This window comes from Urtica dioica, chromosome 2, assembly GCF_054948205.1.
Source record: "Urtica dioica subsp. dioica isolate 48M chromosome 2, U.dioica_male_clone48M_v1_H2, whole genome shotgun sequence".
In the NCBI taxonomy this organism is placed as follows: domain Eukaryota; kingdom Viridiplantae; phylum Streptophyta; class Magnoliopsida; order Rosales; family Urticaceae; genus Urtica; species Urtica dioica.
The window spans coordinates 37184388-37204122 of NC_142757.1; the positions used below are offsets into that span (position 1 = coordinate 37184388).

Sequence of the window (19735 nt, forward strand, 5' to 3'; positions counted from 1 at the left end):
TGGTGCAACAATCCCAATTTTCGGGATCACTGGCCGAAGACCCGCACGACCATCTCACCAACTTCGTCTAGATCAGCAACACGTTCAAGCTCCACGACGTGTCCGACGAAGCCATCCACCTCCGCCTCTTCCCGTTTTCACTACGGGACCGAGCCAAGACGTGGCTCAACTCCCTCCCGCCGGGTTCCATCACCTCGTGGGCCGACCTGCGCGTCAAATTCATCTCAAAGTTCTTCCCGTTCGAGAAGATGCAAAAGAGACGCAACGAGATCCATTCGTTCTCCCAGTTCGAGGGTGAGTCTTTATTTGAAGCTTGGGGACGCTTCAAGGAGCTGCAGCGGAAGTGTCCTAACCACGGCATCCAAGGGTGGATGATGGTGCAAATCTTCTACGGCGGCCTTTCTCCTTCATCGCGCACCCTCGTCAACACCGCCGCAGGGGGATCCTTTTTCCAAAATACCGAGAAAGAAGCTCATGCCATCCTCGAGGAGCTCGCGTACAACAACGACCAATGTCCTTCTGAGCGAAGAATTCAGAAGCGCGAGCCCGTCACGCCCGAGATGGAATTGATAAAAGCTCTGGCAGCACAGTTGGCCGACCTCACCAAAATGCTCCACGAGCAGAAAGCTACAGTTCATGCTATCCAAGCCCCTATTCCCGAGCCGTGCTTCTGGTGTGTCGGCCCTCATTCTAGCGATGAGTGCGCGCAAGGGAACAAGGGCCAACAAGCAAATTTCGTCTACAATCGGCTGTCCAACCAAAATTACAACAACTACAATCAAGGCCCGATGAGCAACTATCAGAATAGGGGATGGCGCGGTCACCAGAATAACATGCCGATGCAACCCGCACCGCAAGCTCAGCCTCGACCGCCTCAGAATCAGCCCCGACCACCGCCATATCAAGCCCCACCATTACGAGCTTACAAGAACGAGACTAATCTGGAGGAGCTCGTAGCTAATCTGGCCACATCGACGACTGCCTTCGTGAATACCACCACCGATTTCATGAACGAAACGAAGACGGCACTCTCGAACCAATCGGCTCATATCCGAAATCTCGAGACGCAGGTGGGGCAACTCGCAACCGCCATCCACACACGACCCTAAGGCACACTTCCAAGCACCTCCGAAGTGAATCCAATGGAGCATTTCAATGCCATTTCTCATCAACATGTGGAAGTCACTGAGAGCCCGAAGAAAGAAGAAGCAGAGGCTGCCTTGGTCAACAAAGCTCATACGCCGCCCTCGTCGGTGCGCATCTATAAGACGCCACTTCCGTTCCCGCAACGGCTCACGGTGGCGCTTTCCGCCGAGTGTAGCGCACTTCTAAAACAAGAGCTCCCGCCAAAATTAGAAGATCCGGGCAAGTTCACATTGCCGTGCACTATTGGAGACGTCTTTATCGAGAACGCCTTGTGTGATTTAGGTTCGGGCATCAACCTCATGCCATCGGCCGTCTTCAACAAACTCAGGGTGGGTGAACTAAAGCCCACGCGCACTACTCTCCAACTGGCAGATCGGACCGTAAGGCACCCACGCGGCTTCGTGGAAGACCTCCGCGTTAAAGTCGGAAAATTCACTTTCCGGCCGATTTCTACGTCATCGACATGGACGAGGATCGCGATATCCCCATTCTCTTTGGAAGAGCTTTCTTAGCCACTTGCGGTGCTCGCATAGACGTGCAAAGAGGCGAGCTGATGATGCGCATGAAGAACGAGGAGGAGACGTTCGGGATCTGTAAAACCCGAAAGCACAAGAAGGAAAAAGAAGAGGTCTACGTCCTCGAGACGTACGAAATTGCCACTCCATCACCCACACCTCCGCCACGGGCTCCTAAAGAAGAATCAACAAAAAATGCGAGCAATGAGGCAAAGCCGAAGTCTCCATTCAAGCCATGGCGAGGACGTTGGCCGAAACCATTCAAAGAGGTATGGATGAAGAAAGAGCGCGTAAAAGAAGATCCACCGCCGCTCGAGCACGGTGGCGACGAGTAAGGGGAGTTCTACCACCCCCGCGAGGTAAGTTCTCTGTCTCCCATGTTATTTTTTATGGATCTACATTGAGGACAATGTAGAGATTGAGTTTGGGGGGGTGAACTACTTTGTGGGGGATTTATGTTAGATTAGGTTGTCTTTATTTAATTTTTATTTTTCTTAATTTTGTTTGGTGATTGCTTATAAGTGATAATATTAAAGTGTTTTCTCTCGTTATTTTCCAATGATACCATGTATTTTCGAAGAAATCCGAGTTTGAGTCAATTTTAAAATTTTTTGTGCCTCATTGCGATTGACTAGTGGTTTGAGTAACACAATTTCGGTTGATTTTTCTCACTTATGCACACACGTCGTCCCGGGGTTTGAGTAGTCCTTAGAGGTTCGATCACATCTTTAAATGTTTTTTAGCTCACGAACACTAAGAACCGCTCTAGCCCTCATCGAGGCGAAATGACATGACACGAACCTAGGAAAGATGACATAGGCCTTCATTTGGACCGATCAGAGCCAAAAAGCCAACCCGTAATACTTCCTTGAGCACCCTTTCAGAAAAAAGCCGAACGATTAATCCTTTCTCGATACTTAGTCAGAAAAAGCCGAGCCAATAATATTTCAAATCCCACAAAGAACCCCGTTAACTAAGCGACTCTTGAGTGAATTCTTTCGATTTTGTAACATGTTTTTCGAATAGTCTCTACGTGTTTTATAGTTCATTAGACACCACGCCGGTGATTGTTCGTTTTTATTTTTATTGTTTTGTTAAAAAAAAAAAAAAAAAAAAAAAAAAACCTACAAAAAAAAGAGTGTTTAATTTATGCGTTTTATTAATTTTGGCGTGGTATTCTATGACATTAGTTTTAGAGACTAGATGTTGCATAGTCAAAGTTTTGGGGGAAAACATTGGGAAGTAAAGGCTTAGGAAAGAAAACGTTCGCGAAAGGTGAAATGTTATACCATGAACGTGGGAATGAGTGAGTACGAAATATCATGTGAAAGTTGGTGAGATTGAGTCGCTAGGTTGACGTTTTAGCCACATTTTGACCATATCCTACCGTTGACCCTAGCCTAACATTACAAGCCGACAAAGCCCTATTGATTTCCTTGGTAAGTGTCTTGCATTAGTGGAGAATGAGCGGCGAAAAGCATTATGGTGTTCGATTCACATTCATCTCATTATCATTTGAGCATTCTACATTAGAAGACGTGAACGAACATATTGAGTTGACTTCTCTCTCTTTCGGGACATATTTCACACACGGGAGATTTTGATCGGGAACGTGTTGCAAAAGGCCATTTAGTCAATCTAATTATTTTTTTTTCTTGGTTTCATATGATGATTGACTTGGATTCGGAAATTTTTGTAGGTTGAGGCATGTAACTAACACTTGACATTGTTGCTAAACTTTGTGATCACCATTCGTTTTTAGTGTAACTTCTTTGGTGTGTTTATTTTATTGTCTAGTCTTTTGTGTTGCTTGAGGACAAGCAACGGTTTAAGTTTGGGGGGATTTGACATGTGCGTTAATCACGCGTAAAACTCCTATTTCCCGAACCAAAAACCGACGAGTCCTCGAGTATTTTAATGGTTTTTAGTAGGTTTTTGAGTAGTTTCAGGTTCAAATGAGCAATAGAGCGTCTACAATCAATTTCGTGGAAAAAGGACGGGATTTGGAGACAAAACGGTCGAAATAGAGTAAAAAAGCGATAAGCAAGAAATTGGCGACAACCGCGCGCCGCGCGCATCACTTCGCGCGCCGCGCGATTACATACTTCGAGACCGCGCGCCGCGCATATTGGGAGCGCAAATCGTGAAAATGCACAGAGTCTTATGCGCGCTCCGCGCATAACCTGGAGTTCGGACCGCGCGCCACGCCCTCCTTCGGGTTTTGACGGACTTACTTTCCGTTTTTGATGTTTTTGGGCGAATTAAACCATTCCAAAGGCCCAATATGCTCCGAAAATCACCCCTTGACCTATTTATGTGACTCTAAGCTCTAAAAACCAGATCTTCCCTTTTGTTTAAGTTTCCTATTTATTGTTTGGTTGTTCTTGAGAGCTTTTGAAAGAGGAAAAATGCGTTCTTCAACGGAATTGACAACCCGACGAGTTCTCCTTCTCCGAATTCATTCGTTCTTCTTTCTTCTCTTATTTTATCTATTTTATTGCTCTAAATTATTGTTGAACATCAATTTTATTTAATATGGATTCTATGTTGGTTTCAATCTTTATTTTAGTGCTTTTAATTATTCTGTTATGTTTAGCGTTGATTATGAACACCATTAGAGGCTAAGTTTCCTATGGGGTTGCGATGTAGCCGGGATTGATAATGGTTGGGGGGCTCGTTAGGGTTAGATAATTATTGTTTGCTTCATTATTATGGATTGCTTGATATGAATTGTTCATTATGCTTTCTAGTGCTTGATCACCATTAGAATTGTTATCTAGGATTGTTTAGCTACTCGGGAGAGAGTAAATAATCGTGCTTTTGTTCATGTCATCATAGTTGATCCTAGGTTAGAAAATCTAGGAAATTTATGTAATCGTTTGAACTCTTGTTTCATTGCGTGTGATTGTTTTAATAGGATTAGATGCCGAGAGGATAATAATCCATCAATTACATAGGTTTGCTAGAACACTCGAGAGAGGCTAGTGAATAATTTTGATAGAGTGAGATTAGCATCCATAGGAGTAGATTTTGTTGTTCAAACCCGAAACCCCCGACCTAGTTAGCTCCGGTGAAGTCGTGACCCCTACTTTCTCTTCTTGCAAAACTCGTATTTAACTCTCTGCTTTAGTTTTATTATTGCTTTTGTTACAACCATCTTCTTAATCTTACTTGGAATTAATTAGCATCAAGTTTTAGGAAATCGCTGTTTCGCTAGTCTCTGTGGGTACGATACTCGAATTTACATTCTATATTACTTGGGCGACACACGTACGCTTGCGTGCGCGAGTTATTTTCGCAACAGTCGTTCTTTTTTATGTTTGGGGTCTTTGAAATTCCGGAAAAGTACGTTCTCCGACGATGGAATGCAAGCGATCGATTGCAGAAGAGAAGCTTGGGGACTTGTAACAAAATACTCGCCAGTGCAACAAGCTTTACTGGCGAGCCATACTTCTGGGAGGAAGGCTCGCTTTTTATTTTTTTTGAGCGGAAGAGAAGCTCGGGGACTTGTAACAAAATACTTGCCAGTGCAACGAGCTTTGCTGGCGAGCCATGCTTCTGGGAGGAAGGCTCGCTGCTTCTTTTTTTTTTTTTCCTGAGAGCTGCGGGAAGGTGCAAAGATGAGAAGAACTCGAACGGATTCAATGGCTAGTGATAAAGGTAAGGTTAGTTAGTTTGGAAATTCCAAGGGAAGCGAAAAATTAATGTTTCGTTTAGTTTTGGTCGCAGGAAACGTTGCTGCCGGCCCTAGCAATGTGTTGTCTCTTCTTCCCATTCGACTCGGCTTCATGGCTCACACATACGATCAACACCACAAACAATAGTCACTCTGGGTTTGCCCTGGTCATGCTCCGCGTGTTGAAGATCGCCACCACCGAAAACGATGGTAATAGCTGCTTCGAATTTGTAATCGCTTCGAATTCTTGAGCGGGCTTTTAATTTCGCAGATGATCAGGTGTTTTGGCTCTATAGGTTTTCTCATCGTGGATTGTTGAGCCCCGAAGTGCATCGGATCAGCCAAAAGCAGATAATTTATGCCTGTGTTTTATATGAAGAAAAGAAAGAAGAAGAAAATAAAGGGTTAAAAGGAAAAAAAAAAGTTTGTGATTTTTTTTACCAGACTAATGGTATGTTTAATTTAAAATTCATTATTTTCTTTTTCTTTATTTCTCTTCCTCTAGTTTTTTTTTCTTCCTTGTATACGTATGTCATCGGTGTTATATTTTTTAGTTGATGATTCTTGAAACGCCTCTTGTTAAAACATTTGTTGATTTTTCAGGTGTTTGATGAAATGCTTGAATCATTTTACATTTTGAAATTAATTTATATCAATTTACTTTGTATATTAGGTATTGATGAAATGCTAAAATCATTTGATTTTTTTTTTTGCTTTGATTGTTTAGCATAAATAGTGAAGAAATTGTTTCTTCTATGTCCACAAATCAACAGTTCATGCTGATTGTTGACGTATATGTCAACAAATTGTGCCGATCGTTGACATCTATGTCAACAACTTATGTCATTTGTTGAAATCTATGTCAACAAATCAACAAAGTTTTCAATGTTTTCATTTATTGACATATATATGTCTACAAATCATGTCATTTGTTGACATATATACGTCGATAAATTGTCTCAATTATTGAAATATATATGTCAACAAATCGTCAAACAAACTCAGATTAAAAAAAAAATTCTTGAGAGACCCAGAGAAAAAAAAAAGAAAAAATAATGGGGTAGATATGGATAAAAAATATTCACTCTCCTCCTTTTAATAGTATTTTTTTTTTCCAAATTATGGTTTAAGTGCAAAATAAGATTTGAGTTATGAAATGATAGTATATTAGTCATTAAATCTATTTAATGTACAATATTTATTTTCTATTTGTGAAAAGCCACAATCCTATTGGGCTTTTATCAAACAAATCCAAGGCACATGCACTATGGTGTACACGCATACCACAAGTTTATTCAGGCACTGTGAGTTGATTTAAATGTTCTTGAAGAGCCTATTTAAATCTAAGTGATATTTCTCGAAGTTATTTAACCTTCAACAACTTTAATGTAAAATGTCCTTTAGTGTTACAGTCAAAACTGTGTTTGTGAGCTCGTAGTCAAATCTCATATTTATTACAAGAGTATCCTTGTCCATCTTTTCAAAACGGACTAGGGAACGATGTAACTAACAACTCAAAGCTAGATGAACATGAGCGAGATTGTAGACATTGTTACTTCTCTTCTTTCGTTTCATCAAATCTTTGTTATATTCTACTAAAATCCTAAGATTGAACCTCTCGAAGTTATCAAAATTGTATTTACTATCTTTTAGATAAAGTATCCATTGATATAACCAGTATGTATAGTCTACCCTCCAGGTTTAGCTCGTAACATAAAAGTGTCAAATATACCGTTATACTCTCGAGTCACCTATGAGCCCTAAGTTCCATCGATTTCCCGGCGAAATATTCATTGCCACTCATAGTGCAAAGGTGTGTGCAATATGACGGTTGTGGAATCGACTATCAGGTGAGCGAACATTGACTCTCTTTATTAAGAGCTAGATTACACTTTTTATGTTTCCCTTTCATAACTGATTATACCTCAGTCTCCAAAAACATAAATATATAAGCATCTTCTGTAGTTGTGAACGAATGAACCAAAAAGCCGAGTACACAACCCTGAATTCCAGGAGAACTTTAGGATTCGGGGTGATTTATACTGTGGCCATTGGTTGTGGTTGCGATACGTCCCATTGTGATGGTCACCTACTTAATCGCAACCTGTCAAAGACATGTACAAACCAACTAAACATAATGCTCCGACTCTGTGAAAACCTATCCACTGGCGAACCACATATATGATTTCAGATCCAGCTACCCAAAAATAGATTTATTATAGACTAGCTTAAGTGCTCCATCTTTGACTTATACTTCTCACATCAAATGTAGATGTATTGTCACAGATAATGCATAGGGCTGAGGGTTTGACGAATGTTGTTATACAATATCATGTACTAACCCATCTATTCTATTATTGATAAATTCTTTATCTAATTTAGTTGGAAATATAACGTAATTATAATAATACCCTTTAGAGGGAATTATCATAATACCTTTTGTAGACAAGATTTCTAACATTCCCCTTAAGGGCTATGGTAATTATGATAATTACAAAAAATTTCATAATTTTTGGCACCATTAAAAAAATTATTGCAATTCAAATAATTGGCTGCAAAAAATTAAATTAAAAATTTGTGTAGGGCTGAAAAGGTGTGTGTTCAGTAATAAGTTACCTCTTGCTATAGATGTGTCGGATTCTGTTCCATGTACCCTTTTGTTGAATTGGTCATGGTAGTGTTTCCTACGAGTATAGCATCAGTTACAAAAATACATAGTCTTATTGTATTTTTCGATTATTTTAATAGTTTAGTTATTGTATAACTTAGCTAGCTTGTGCGTGGAAAAGTTTAGTATCAATCCATCAAAGATTTAAGATGGCTCTTTAAGATAATATCTCCTGGTTCAAGCATACTATCATAAACATGATTTTTTTGGTTTTGTTTAATCAATGGTAGTGTCATAGTCTCAGAGTTCTTGCTGCAACACATTGGCGATTTACGCTAGGAAATAGTAGCAAGTAGCTCTATTTGAATTTTGTAACATATGATAGACATCCACATCTTCTTTATATGATTAGTACTCGTTTTAGGAAGACACGAGTAGTGAGAACAATTTTATGTCTATGTCAGTAAGATTCATCAGTAATATGTCAAGATCATGTTTGTACCATCCGGATTTCTTATTCTAGAACTAGTTAGAATCAAGGATTGGAATTATGAGGATTTCGGTCGATTGAGTGTTGTCTAATTTTTCTTCTACAAAATCATGTGTGTCTAACAATACACAACACTTATGAAAACATCATCAAGTAAAAAAAATTGAAGTACCCTTGATTAACTTGAGCGTTTTTTGGACGCCGTTAATTTGTGGTAGTGTAGTAGGCAACATGTTACAACATGTTGCAGAATGTGTGACATTTTGCATAATTTTTTGTTTTGTTTAAATGACCTAACATCACCCTAATAACAATAATTAGTAATTTTGACAATGTAGAAGTCAAAAAGAATAATAAATGTGAAATATTATATATTAAGATAGAATATGTGTTTCTATAAAAAGGATAGAATATGTGTACATGCTTTATCTCCAACACGTTACGAATATGAAATGACCAGGTTTCAATGCCAGCTATGACAGTATTTCTTTTTCACTTTATTTTTATTTTCATTGTATTTCACTCAACTCAATCTCGATACCTTGTATGTCTACGATGATAAACTCTGTCTTTATCACTTTTTTGGACACAAGTGGGAAGACTGGTGATTAAAGAAATACTGCACTGTCACTTTTTCTCCATTTTCTTTTATTTTTAACGGTTTTTCTGTTCGAAAGATGATTATTCATAACACAACTTAGATCTCATTATTAATAGCTGCATAGTGCCAAAGAAGCCTGGAAAATCCTTGAAGTTACACAGAGGGGGGCATCTAAAGTGCGCACATCTAGATTTCATCTTTTCATCACTAAGTTCACGAATTTAAAGATGCTTGAAGATGTATTTCTGGCTTCAATTTTCGTCTATGTGATGTTTCAGATGAGTCGTTTGCTCTGGGTGAGAAAATGTCTCAAGAGAAGCTTTTCAAAAATGTTTGAGGTCTTTTCCCCAGAGATTTGATATGAAAGTGGCTGTCATGGAAGAAGTATATGATCTCTCTAAATTTAAGGTTGACGAGCTCTTTAGATCTCTCTGGACTTTTGAAATGTCTATTGATAAACTCTAAAAGAAAAATAAAGGGATGGCCTTCAATAACTTACTCACTGATCACCAAGAGTGGGTATATACTGAACTGATGGTGGCGTTGGTGATTCTGTTGCTATGCTTGTAAAAAAATTTAGTAGGATCATGAGGATGCTTGAGAGAATATATGGGAAAAAATGTATCTCATGTTGTTAAAGACAATCAGCCACAACAACGTTAAAAAAAAAAGCATACATTTTCAGCGGCGTTGATGTGATGGTGACAGACCTAACACAACAATCCCAACAGATCCAAAGGGGTATAGTATTCCGAATGTGAGGGGTTTGGACACATTCAGGGTTAATGTCCAAACGTACTAAAGAAGCAAAGAAATGGCTACACTGTTACTCTTTCTGATGATGCTTTTAGTAATGGAAGTTAATTTGATCAGATAAGCAATTTTGTTGCCTTTACAACTCACACATCTGATAAGCGTATCAATGCTTTGCATACTGAGTCATCTACTTTGCTAGTACCTCTCTTAGTGCTCATATTTATATTCTTGATGATGATGTGCTTCCTGATGAGGTTCTTGCTGAAACTTATGAAGTCTTTACTTGAAGTGGCTTGAAGAATCTCAGGTTCTAGAGATATAGAAGGAAAGAATTTAGACTATCATCAAAGACAAGACTAGGAATATGGAGACTATTATGGGTCGCACTATCATTCTCGTTGTTCTGTTCCATTATAATTCACCATTTTTTCTTTTCTTTTTCACATTATTCAGGTCATGTTATTCCTTAATCTACAATCTACAGATGCTAAGGTTATGAACTCCATATGTATGTTGGTATTATTGTAGTATGACCAGTGAAAGGAGTTTTCTCATCAATATGAAGGTCTACTCAAACAATTACTTTACCTTTGGTGATGGTGCACGAGGTAAAATCATTGGTAAATGTCAATTGAACTATCTTGGTCTTCTAAGGCTTAATGATGCTTGTTAGTTGACGGTCTTACTACTAATAATATAATAATTAGTTAGCTTTGATATCAGGAACTTGTTGTTAACTTCACCAGATCTTCCGAAAATTGATATATTTGGTCTCCTCTTAAAGGCTCCATGAATCAACCTTGTCTCATTTCTAAAGTTGAAGAAACCAAGTTGTGGTACCAGAAGCTTGGACACCTAAATCTGAGAAGTACGAAGAAGATTATTTATGAGAAGGCTATTGTGGGTATCCCATAGCTAAATATTGAAAAAGAAAACATTTGTGGTGAATGCCAAGTGGGAAGATATGTCAAAATGTCTCATAAGATGGTCCAACATCTTACTACATCTCGTGTTCTCGACTTGCTTCACATGGATCATCGGATCTCATGCATGTAGAAAGTCTTGGGGAAGGGGTTATTTGTTTTTTTTTGTGGATTACTATTCTTGGTATACTTAGGTTGATTTTATCCGTGAGAAATCTGATGTTTTTGTTTTGTTTGAAGCTCTATGTCATCGCATGCAGCATGAAAAGATTAATTCATTGGGAAGATTGTGAAAATTCAAAGTGATCACGTAAAGGAATTTGAATACTCAAGTTTCCCTTTGTTTTGCAACTTTGAAGGTATATCTTATGAATTTTAATCTCCTATTACTCCTCGCAAGAAATGGCCAAAGTCATGATCCATGCTTAGGATCTTCCCTATCGCTTTTGGGGCTGAAGCACTCAATACGGTCTATTATATTCATAATAGAGTGACCATTTGTTCGGACACTACTACAACTCATTGTGAAATTTGGAGGGGGAGAAAGCCCAACGTCAGGTATTTTCAAATCTTATGCTTTATTTGCTACATTATTGCTGATTGTGACCAAAGAAAGAAGTTTGATCTTAAGAGTGACGAAGTGTCACGCCCCGACGAGTCGTTTATTTTAAATGAAAACACGTGGAATATTTTTTTTTACTTTAAAACATAAACGACACGACGTCATGACAAACCTTTTGTATCTACACACAACACCATCGTATTGACTTAAAGTCTACATGCATAAACGACATAGTGAAAGAAACAATCTACTTGACCTCTAGGTTTTAGATGGACTTCACAAAACATAACCACTTTCACAAAACATTATTCAAAACGATTTCTTATTAGGACCATCAGGTCAAAATAGCCCATATACGAAGTCTCGTCTACGTGGAAGCGCTCGCCAGCCAACCTGCTACCGTATAAACATCTTTTAACCACATCCCTCACCTGTATCACAAAAAACGAATGAGCAAACGCCGAGTAAGCAGAAACAATGCATATGATATGATTTTCACTTTAAAAAAACTCAAGCAAGTTTTTCTCATCTTTTCTTCTTCTTAAATCTCTTCTTATTGCGCGCAAGGTGTGCGTTCTAAACAGTTCACTCATGTCCTCTCGCATACATGTATGACTAACGCCGCAGCTGTAAGGTGCCCAGCACTATGACATACAGCCTGGAGGTCGTAACCATAAGGTGCCCAGCACTATTCAAATGGTCCGACGTGACCATAAGGTACCCAGTACTACATACGGTCCGCTCATCGAAGTCATAAGGTTCCCAGAACTATTCAAATGACTCGATCCTTCGTGAGACCGATCCTATCTCGCGAAGTTGTAGCTAACTCCCCGATCCTAGGAACTAGCCAACCATTCATGGACGATCCACAACACACATCCTTCTTTCGAAAAACCTCGTTTCTCGTAAAACTCTTTTCCATTTTTAGATGAGATGCACATGAATGCAAATGCAATAAATGCAACAATCACATATCATATCATGTAAATGCAAGCACATAAGCAGCACACACAACACATTGTTTTTGTGATACAGTTGAAATGTTTCTACTTACCTAGATACGATTCTTTCGAATCCCGAATCCTTCTCTTCCAACAGAAAGAGTCTTTTCTTTACTTCACGTAGCTTCGTCCACGTAATATCTTTACGCTCACTGCTATCCTTGTAGCAATCTGGACTTATCTATAGAAGAGGAAGATCGAACATGGAGCGTATTCAGTATCTCATCCCTCGGCATACTAACGTACATACTTCTACTGGAAAGAAAGCTCATAAGGAACGTATTCAAACGTCCTCCTAGTCACGCTACTCAAAGCGTCTCAAACACGAGCAATCAAGAACACATGAGAACATAACAGAGATGCAGAAAAGAATCGATGCCTAAAGATAATAAGATCTTGACATAACTTCTCCGACTTAAGCTAAGAAACGTCACATACTATTCGACCACCTATTCTTTTGACTGGGCAAGACCGACTGCTTAGAATAGGTTCCCGAAGTCGAAACTAGAAGAAAAGAACGTAATAAGAAATTATTACGAACTATCTATAGCATACAGAAGTTGTATGAAAATAACTCAAAACGATACTTTTCAAATATGTTCTAGAAAATATTTTTGACTTGTCTCTTTTAATTGACAAGTTATAACCATTTGAGAAATGAAGTACATAACGTAAAAACCTTCCATTTAAAATAAACCAAGTCGTTTATTTAAATATCTAACCATATATAAATAATCTTGGATTCGATTTAATAAAATGTTTATGAAATAACCGAACCCTCGGTTCGTAGTCGAACCGTTCTTTTATTTCTATTTTCGTGCGTAAATAAAACATTTCTCGTTGATATTCTTTTTTTTCCAAATTAAAAGAGTCGAGCTTATAGTCGAACTCGATTTTTAATACTTAAGTAAATAAGAATACTAAATAATTATTTGAATAATCAACGAGTTTAATAATGATAACATACTAATTTATTTTTCTTAACAACATATATCAAACGGGTTTGACTATAAAACATAATAATAATAACGTACTAACTCGAGCACTCGCACAACTTAATCAAAACTTCGTAACTAACTCGAAAAATAAACTACTTAATAACGTCTTAGACTCGAGTCGGAACTCAGGAAATTTCGACTCGTTAACATTAGGCAGAGACTCCCGTAAACAGCCCCCCGAGAGCCGCCACAGCGTCGCTGCCGTCCCTGGCCCAACAGCTCGCTCCAACCGAGCCGATGAACCACGCTGACCAGCCCCGTTTCGTTGTCACTCGCGCAGCACCTCCGCCAAACTTCGGACAGCCTCCTCGCCGTCCCGAGCCGCTGCCCCGAGCGCTGTTCAGCCTACCTAAACCGAGCCTAACTCTCGACGAGAAACTCGCAACAAAAACTTCACATCATTTCGATCCAAAACACAACAACAAAACGCTTAACAATTCCAGCCAACACAACACTAACAGTCTCGAATCATCAACAATAACTTCAACATACCATCACAAAATCTCCAGCCAACCACACGGCCAACTAACACACCCAAAACCCAGAATTTAATCCAAAATCAAGATTCTTAGGATCATAAAACACCAATTCGAGCACCAAACCAATTCAAGGAGTATCAAACACGTTCATAATTGAAAAGCCCCAAATTCCAACCCTAACTTCAAAATCAAAACAGGGCAAGAACGAATTCTCACCTTACTTCATGAAATTTGGGTCTCCTCAGCGCTCACTCCCTCTTTTCCCGGCGTCTCTCTCGGTCCGGCGTCCTTGGCGTGCTCGCGGTGGCTCACTTCCTCTCGGTCCGAGCGCGCACGTGAGATTTGGTCTCGGTGGCTTGCTGTCGGCCAAGCTTCTTCTTCCTCCTCAAACTCTCCTCCTTCACTCACTCAGTCACTCTCGCTCTCTTTCTCTCTCGCTCTCTCGATCTCTCTCTCCCTCGCGTTCCCTCTCTCTCTTCCTTCTTCTTTCTTCTTTTTTTTTTCTCTTCTCCTTTTCTTTTCTCCTGATGCGTTTGGTGTGTTTGACACGGCAAGGATATTGCCCCATGAGATAAGTCTCCAACTTGATGACGTGGCAATATATATCCTCCTATTTACCATTTAATCCCTTCCTTCTTTTTTTTTTTTTTTTTTTTTCCTTCTTTGTTTGTGTGGCAGCCGAGTGATTTAAATCACTTGAGGAAAATTCTAGCCCATGATGATGTGGCAAGGATAAGAACAAATGCTAAAGTTCCCAAAAATTCCCACTTGACCCTCTTTTCTCATTTTTATCTCAAATGGGTCCAAAAACCTTACAATTTAGTCCTTACCATATAATTATTATTTACATAAATAATAATTAAAATTCGATATCTTACACGAAGGTATATTTCTTGGATACTCCAGAAATAGCCGTGGTTATCGTGTGTCCAATAAGTGCACAAAATCTATCATGGAATACATAAATATTGTCATAAATGACAATCCTCATGAGACTGATAGTTCAAATGATGAAATTAAGAACCTACTACAATAGATGTCAGGAAGGATGTTTCAGACATTGTGGCTGAAATTACGCCAATTGAAGCTGAAGCTGTTGGAATTATGCTTAGTAGATTTGAGGTTACTGAACATGTTCAGACTGATGTAGAAGAGGAAAGAATCACTGATTCAAGGTAGCCCCTCCTCAAGGGTCATGAGAAACCATCTCATTGATGGAATTATTGGGAATCAGAATAATGGTGTAACTACACGGAGAAAAGAACATGTTAATTACAAATAGATGATTGCTAATATATATTTCACTTAAAAGATTGAACACAAAATTGTAAATATAGGTATGAATAATGAATTTTGGGCTAGTGCGATGCAAGAAGAACTTTTCCAATTTGAAAGAAATGAGGTTTGGGAACTTGTCCCAAGACCAGGATCTATGGATATAATTGGTACGAAGTGGTTCTTTAAAAAAAAGTCTGATGAACATGGGCATGTTACTCAAAATAAGGAACATCTAGTTTCCATAGCTTATACTCAAGTTTAATGAGTAGATTTTGATGAAATTTTTGCTCCAATTGCCCGTCTCGAAGTCATCAGATTGTTGTTAGGTATATCTTGTCTTCTTCGCTTCAAATTGTACCAAATGTTTATTAAGAATGCCTTTATAAATGGGTAGCCAAAGGGGTTTATGGATCCTACTCTCCCAGGTCATGTGTATAAGCTAAGAAAGCCTCTTTATTGTTTCAAACAAGCACCTAGAGCTTAGTACGAAAGACTCACTTGATTTTTTGTTCTTAATAGCTATGTTCGTGGATAAGTCTTTTATTTGTGAAGAGTATGATTTAAGTATTTTGACTGCTCAAATCTATGTTGATGACATAGTTTTTGGAGGAATGTCTTCCAAGATGGTGGATCATTCTGTCCAACAAATCAATGCAAGTTCAGTTCGAAATGAGCGTCGTTGGAGAACCTACCTACTTCCTTGGTTTTTAGGTGTAGTAATTGGAAGACGGGATCTTTATTTTGCAAAGAAATTATGCGAAAAATAATGTTTAGAAATTTGGTCTTGAAATGCTCGTCACAAACGCACTCTGGCTGCTACTCATGTCAAGTTCTCCAAAGACGATAAAGGTGACGTTGTTGATCAAAGCTTGTACATAAGCATGATCGAAAGCCTTTTGTATCTCACTACTAGCCTACTTGACGTAAACTTCTATGTTTGAGTATGTGATGTATACCAAGCAAATCCAAAAGTTAGTCATCTCACTTAGTTTAAGTGTATTATGAAATACATTAGAGGAACATCTGATTATGGTATACTATACTATTTGATAAGCATCTCCACGTTAGTTTGTTATTTTGACACTGATTGGGCTAGAAATGCAAAAGATAGGAAGAGTAATTCTGTTGGTTGTTTCTTTCTTAGAAATAATCATATCTCTTGGTTCAGTCAGAAGCAAAACTGTGTTTCTTTATCTATGTTGATGTGTAATACATTGTTGTTGGAAGTAGTTGCGCTAAAATCTTGTGGATGAAATATATGCTTGCCGAGTATGATGTCCTACAAGATGTTACATTATACTACGAAAACATAAGTGTCATCAATATTTCCAAAAATTCTGCATAGCATAGCAGGACGAAGCACATTGATACACACAATCATTTTAGGCGTGAGCTTCTTGAAGAGAAGAAGATAAGTCTTGAGCATGTGCATACTGAAATACAAATTGTAGATATCTTCACGAAAGATCTTAGTACGAATAAGTTTGAAACTCTTCGATTTGCTCTTGGTCTTTGTGTGATCAACTTATAGAAATTACTAGATATGTTGTGTTTTATTCTTCATGGACCCATTTTGCTTGATGGCCCATTCAATTGTACGACAACATCTTATGTGTTACTCAATTTTATTTACGGGCCCATTTTTCTAGTTCGCCCTGATGCGCATATCATTTGTCTCTTATTTTGACTTGGGCTCATTCTTCTAGTTGGCCAAAGAAGCTATGCGACATCGTGTTGAGCTATATTACCCATGTCAGCTCATGCAAAAGACAGTTTATTTCATGTTGAAATTTTACACCTCAATTTCCTAATTTTATGCTTCCACATTATGTTAATTTTCCTAATTTTCTTTGCATATGTTTTCCTTTTTGATTCTTCTTTCCTTTCAGTTATGTTTGTTGAGAGTATTTGGAATGAGACGAGGAACCAGGTCTTCTCTTCCTGTGAAAAAGTCTCCCAAGAAGAAGGATGTTGCAAAGAATTTCATTGAGGGCGAGACTAATGTGCATGGTGTTCAAATGAAGGGAATCAACATTACAAAAAGTGTGTATGGTAAATTCGGAGGTGTTTCCTTTAACGGTAAACCCCTCAAGTCTCAAATTTATTCGCGCGAAATACTGCAACAGAAACTTCTCACAGAATGTTGATTTCAATCACAAAATTGATTCGAGAACCTTCATCGAGTGAGTCTTCTGAGAAGGATGATGTTCATCATTTTCCTCCGGTGATTGTTGAGTTTTCCTAAGTGTGGTAATCCCTTAATGAGAATTCAATTGATGCCATACTCAATTTGTATAATCTCGTGGTTCATCCTTCAATTGAGAATCGTCCTCAGTCTGTGTATCCTAATGTTGAGAAGGATGTCCCCACTTCTTCTGATCATCTTGCTCCTGAGACTAGTGTTGAGAAAAATATTGTAAAGGCACTTGTTGAGTGTGCATTTTTCTACTTCAAGTGCTTGAAGATATTAGAGGAAGAGAAAATATGTTTATGAAGATGATGTTGTGTTGTCTCCTCTCGTGGCTTCAAATAAGAAAAATAAGAAGATAGCTGAGAAAGAAAAGAGGAAGAAGTCTGTGAAGAAGACTCATGTGGCCAAGTCTCATAGGGATGATGTTGAGTAGGATGTTGCTGACATTTTAGGAGACATTGATGAAGAAGAATAAGAAGATGAGTGTGCTGTCAAGTGCCCCAATTTGAGCAAACAGTAAGATTCAAAGAGATGTGTCATCTGTAATCAAGTAGAAGTTTGTTTACCATCAGGGTTTGGTTCCTGAGAGAGAGCTATCTAAAAGCTCCCAGGCATATTGTGAGATTAAGGAGTTTCTAAGTGACGCTCAATTGATGAAGAAAGTTATTGACGTTGGTCCATACTACCCCAAGTTGGTGAATGAGTTTATTGTAAACTTCTCAGATGATCTCAACAAGCCTAACAATCCCGATTTCAAGCAGATACATGTAAGAGGTCAGTACTTTTCCTTCTCTATGACTATTATCAATGACTACTCAGGGCAAGATAGAATCGTCACTGCCTACAGACTTCCTCCTATGAGTACCATTTTGGATGAGCTTATTGGAGATGACAATATGGATTGGCCTAAAAAGGTTATGTTGGGTATGTTTCCTTTATGTTGACTTAGATTGCTATTACTAATTGAGCCATCTCTTCTCATGGCTCAGGTGTAACTCACTCCCTTGCCACTCTTCTCTATCAGATTGGTATACGTGTTGCATTTGATTTCAGAGAGTTCATATTTGATCATGTGTTGAAGCACGACGTCCTATGTTGTCAAGCTGCCTATTTGGTCTCCCTCCTTAATCAATAGTATCCTTCTGTCTCAAAAGAAGGACATTATTCATGTTGATGATGAGTTTGGTTCCCCTCCCGTTAAGTTGAACTTCATTTACAAGTTGTTTAATGGAAAACATACCCCTAACATTGTTAGACCATCTAGTGGGCCTTTTGTTGATGTTGATTTAAGAAATAGTGATGAGATGATTGTTGTTGCCACTATGTATGGGGCTATGGGTAGTCACTTCCTGAAGACTTTGATTAACGGGCCTCGCGTACCTTTCAAGAGATCATTACCACCTCCAGAAACCAGAAGACCATGTGTGAAGGCTTGATCAAGATAATTACTACTACTGCTTGTGTTGATGGTGCCTCTTCATCCCAGCATGCCACTCCTGCTGATAATTTTGCCCCTGTTAATGATGAAGAAATTGTTGTTAACTCCGGCTCATCCAGTGACACTGAAGAATGTGGTGCTATTAACTCTTAGTCTCCACTTATTTTATCTGGATTATTATGGCATGTACTCTTTTGCTGGATATTTACTTTTCTCTAGGTTGCTTGTGTTCTGAATTTATGTTTGTGGATTGTGGATTTATACTTATGTTGCTTAAGTATTCTCTTTTGTGCATCCGTCTTATTTAGTTTATCTTTGCCTTTGGATTGTTTTTAAGGCAATCACAAGGATAGATAATTATTAATCTTGTCATTTATTTTGTCATTTTTAGTTACTTAGCAGATAAAGTACATAACACAGTCCGTTTTAGGGATTGACGGCTTACCCATTCAGTAACTTTAGTGCTGGACGTTCCAAAAACAGGTACGCTCGGGTCGGGTGAATTTAATAATAGACGCTTGTTGGCGTTCCAGCTTTCCCCCTCCTTTCAGAGCATCATGCTTGAATCTAACTGGGGCTCGCGATGGTGGAGGAATCGGCTCGGAGAAAAAAAGGATTCTAGTTGTAAGATATCTAATGAAACCATCACCGGATACGAATGCACGAGCCCGATCAAATAAAGACAACCTTCGTCACTGATCGAGGCCTCTACTGCTACAAGGTCATGCCTTTTGGCCTTAAGAACGCGGGAGCTACTTACCAACGATTGGTAAACCGGATCTTCGCCGACCTAATCGGCAAGACTATGGAAGTATACGTGGACGACATGCTCGTTAAAAGCCTACTGGCTACTAATAACTTAGACAACCTAAGGGATATGTTCTTAATCCTCCGCCGGTATAAAATGAAGCTCAATCCCAACAAATGCGTGTTCGGGGTTGAGTCCGGGAAGTTCCTAGGCTACATCGTTAGCCGGCGAGGAATCGAAGCAAACCCCGAAAAAATCAAGGCAATCCTTGACATGAGATATCCTCGACGAGTTAAGGAAGTCCAAAGTCTGACCGATCGGATTG

General features: G+C 38.9%; 1 long non-coding RNA gene across 1 annotated transcript; it reads right to left on the bottom strand.

Moving 5' to 3' along the window:
• Nucleotides 1–13333: 13333 nt before the first annotated feature.
• On the bottom strand, nt 13334–14319 carry LOC149404583 (uncharacterized). Its single transcript, XR_016295372.1, has 2 exons — nt 13972–14319; nt 13334–13667 (listed from the first exon to the last, which is right to left on the bottom strand). It is a non-coding gene; the product is annotated as an uncharacterized LOC149404583 (long non-coding RNA).
• Between the last annotated feature and the right edge of the window lie 5416 nt (nt 14320–19735).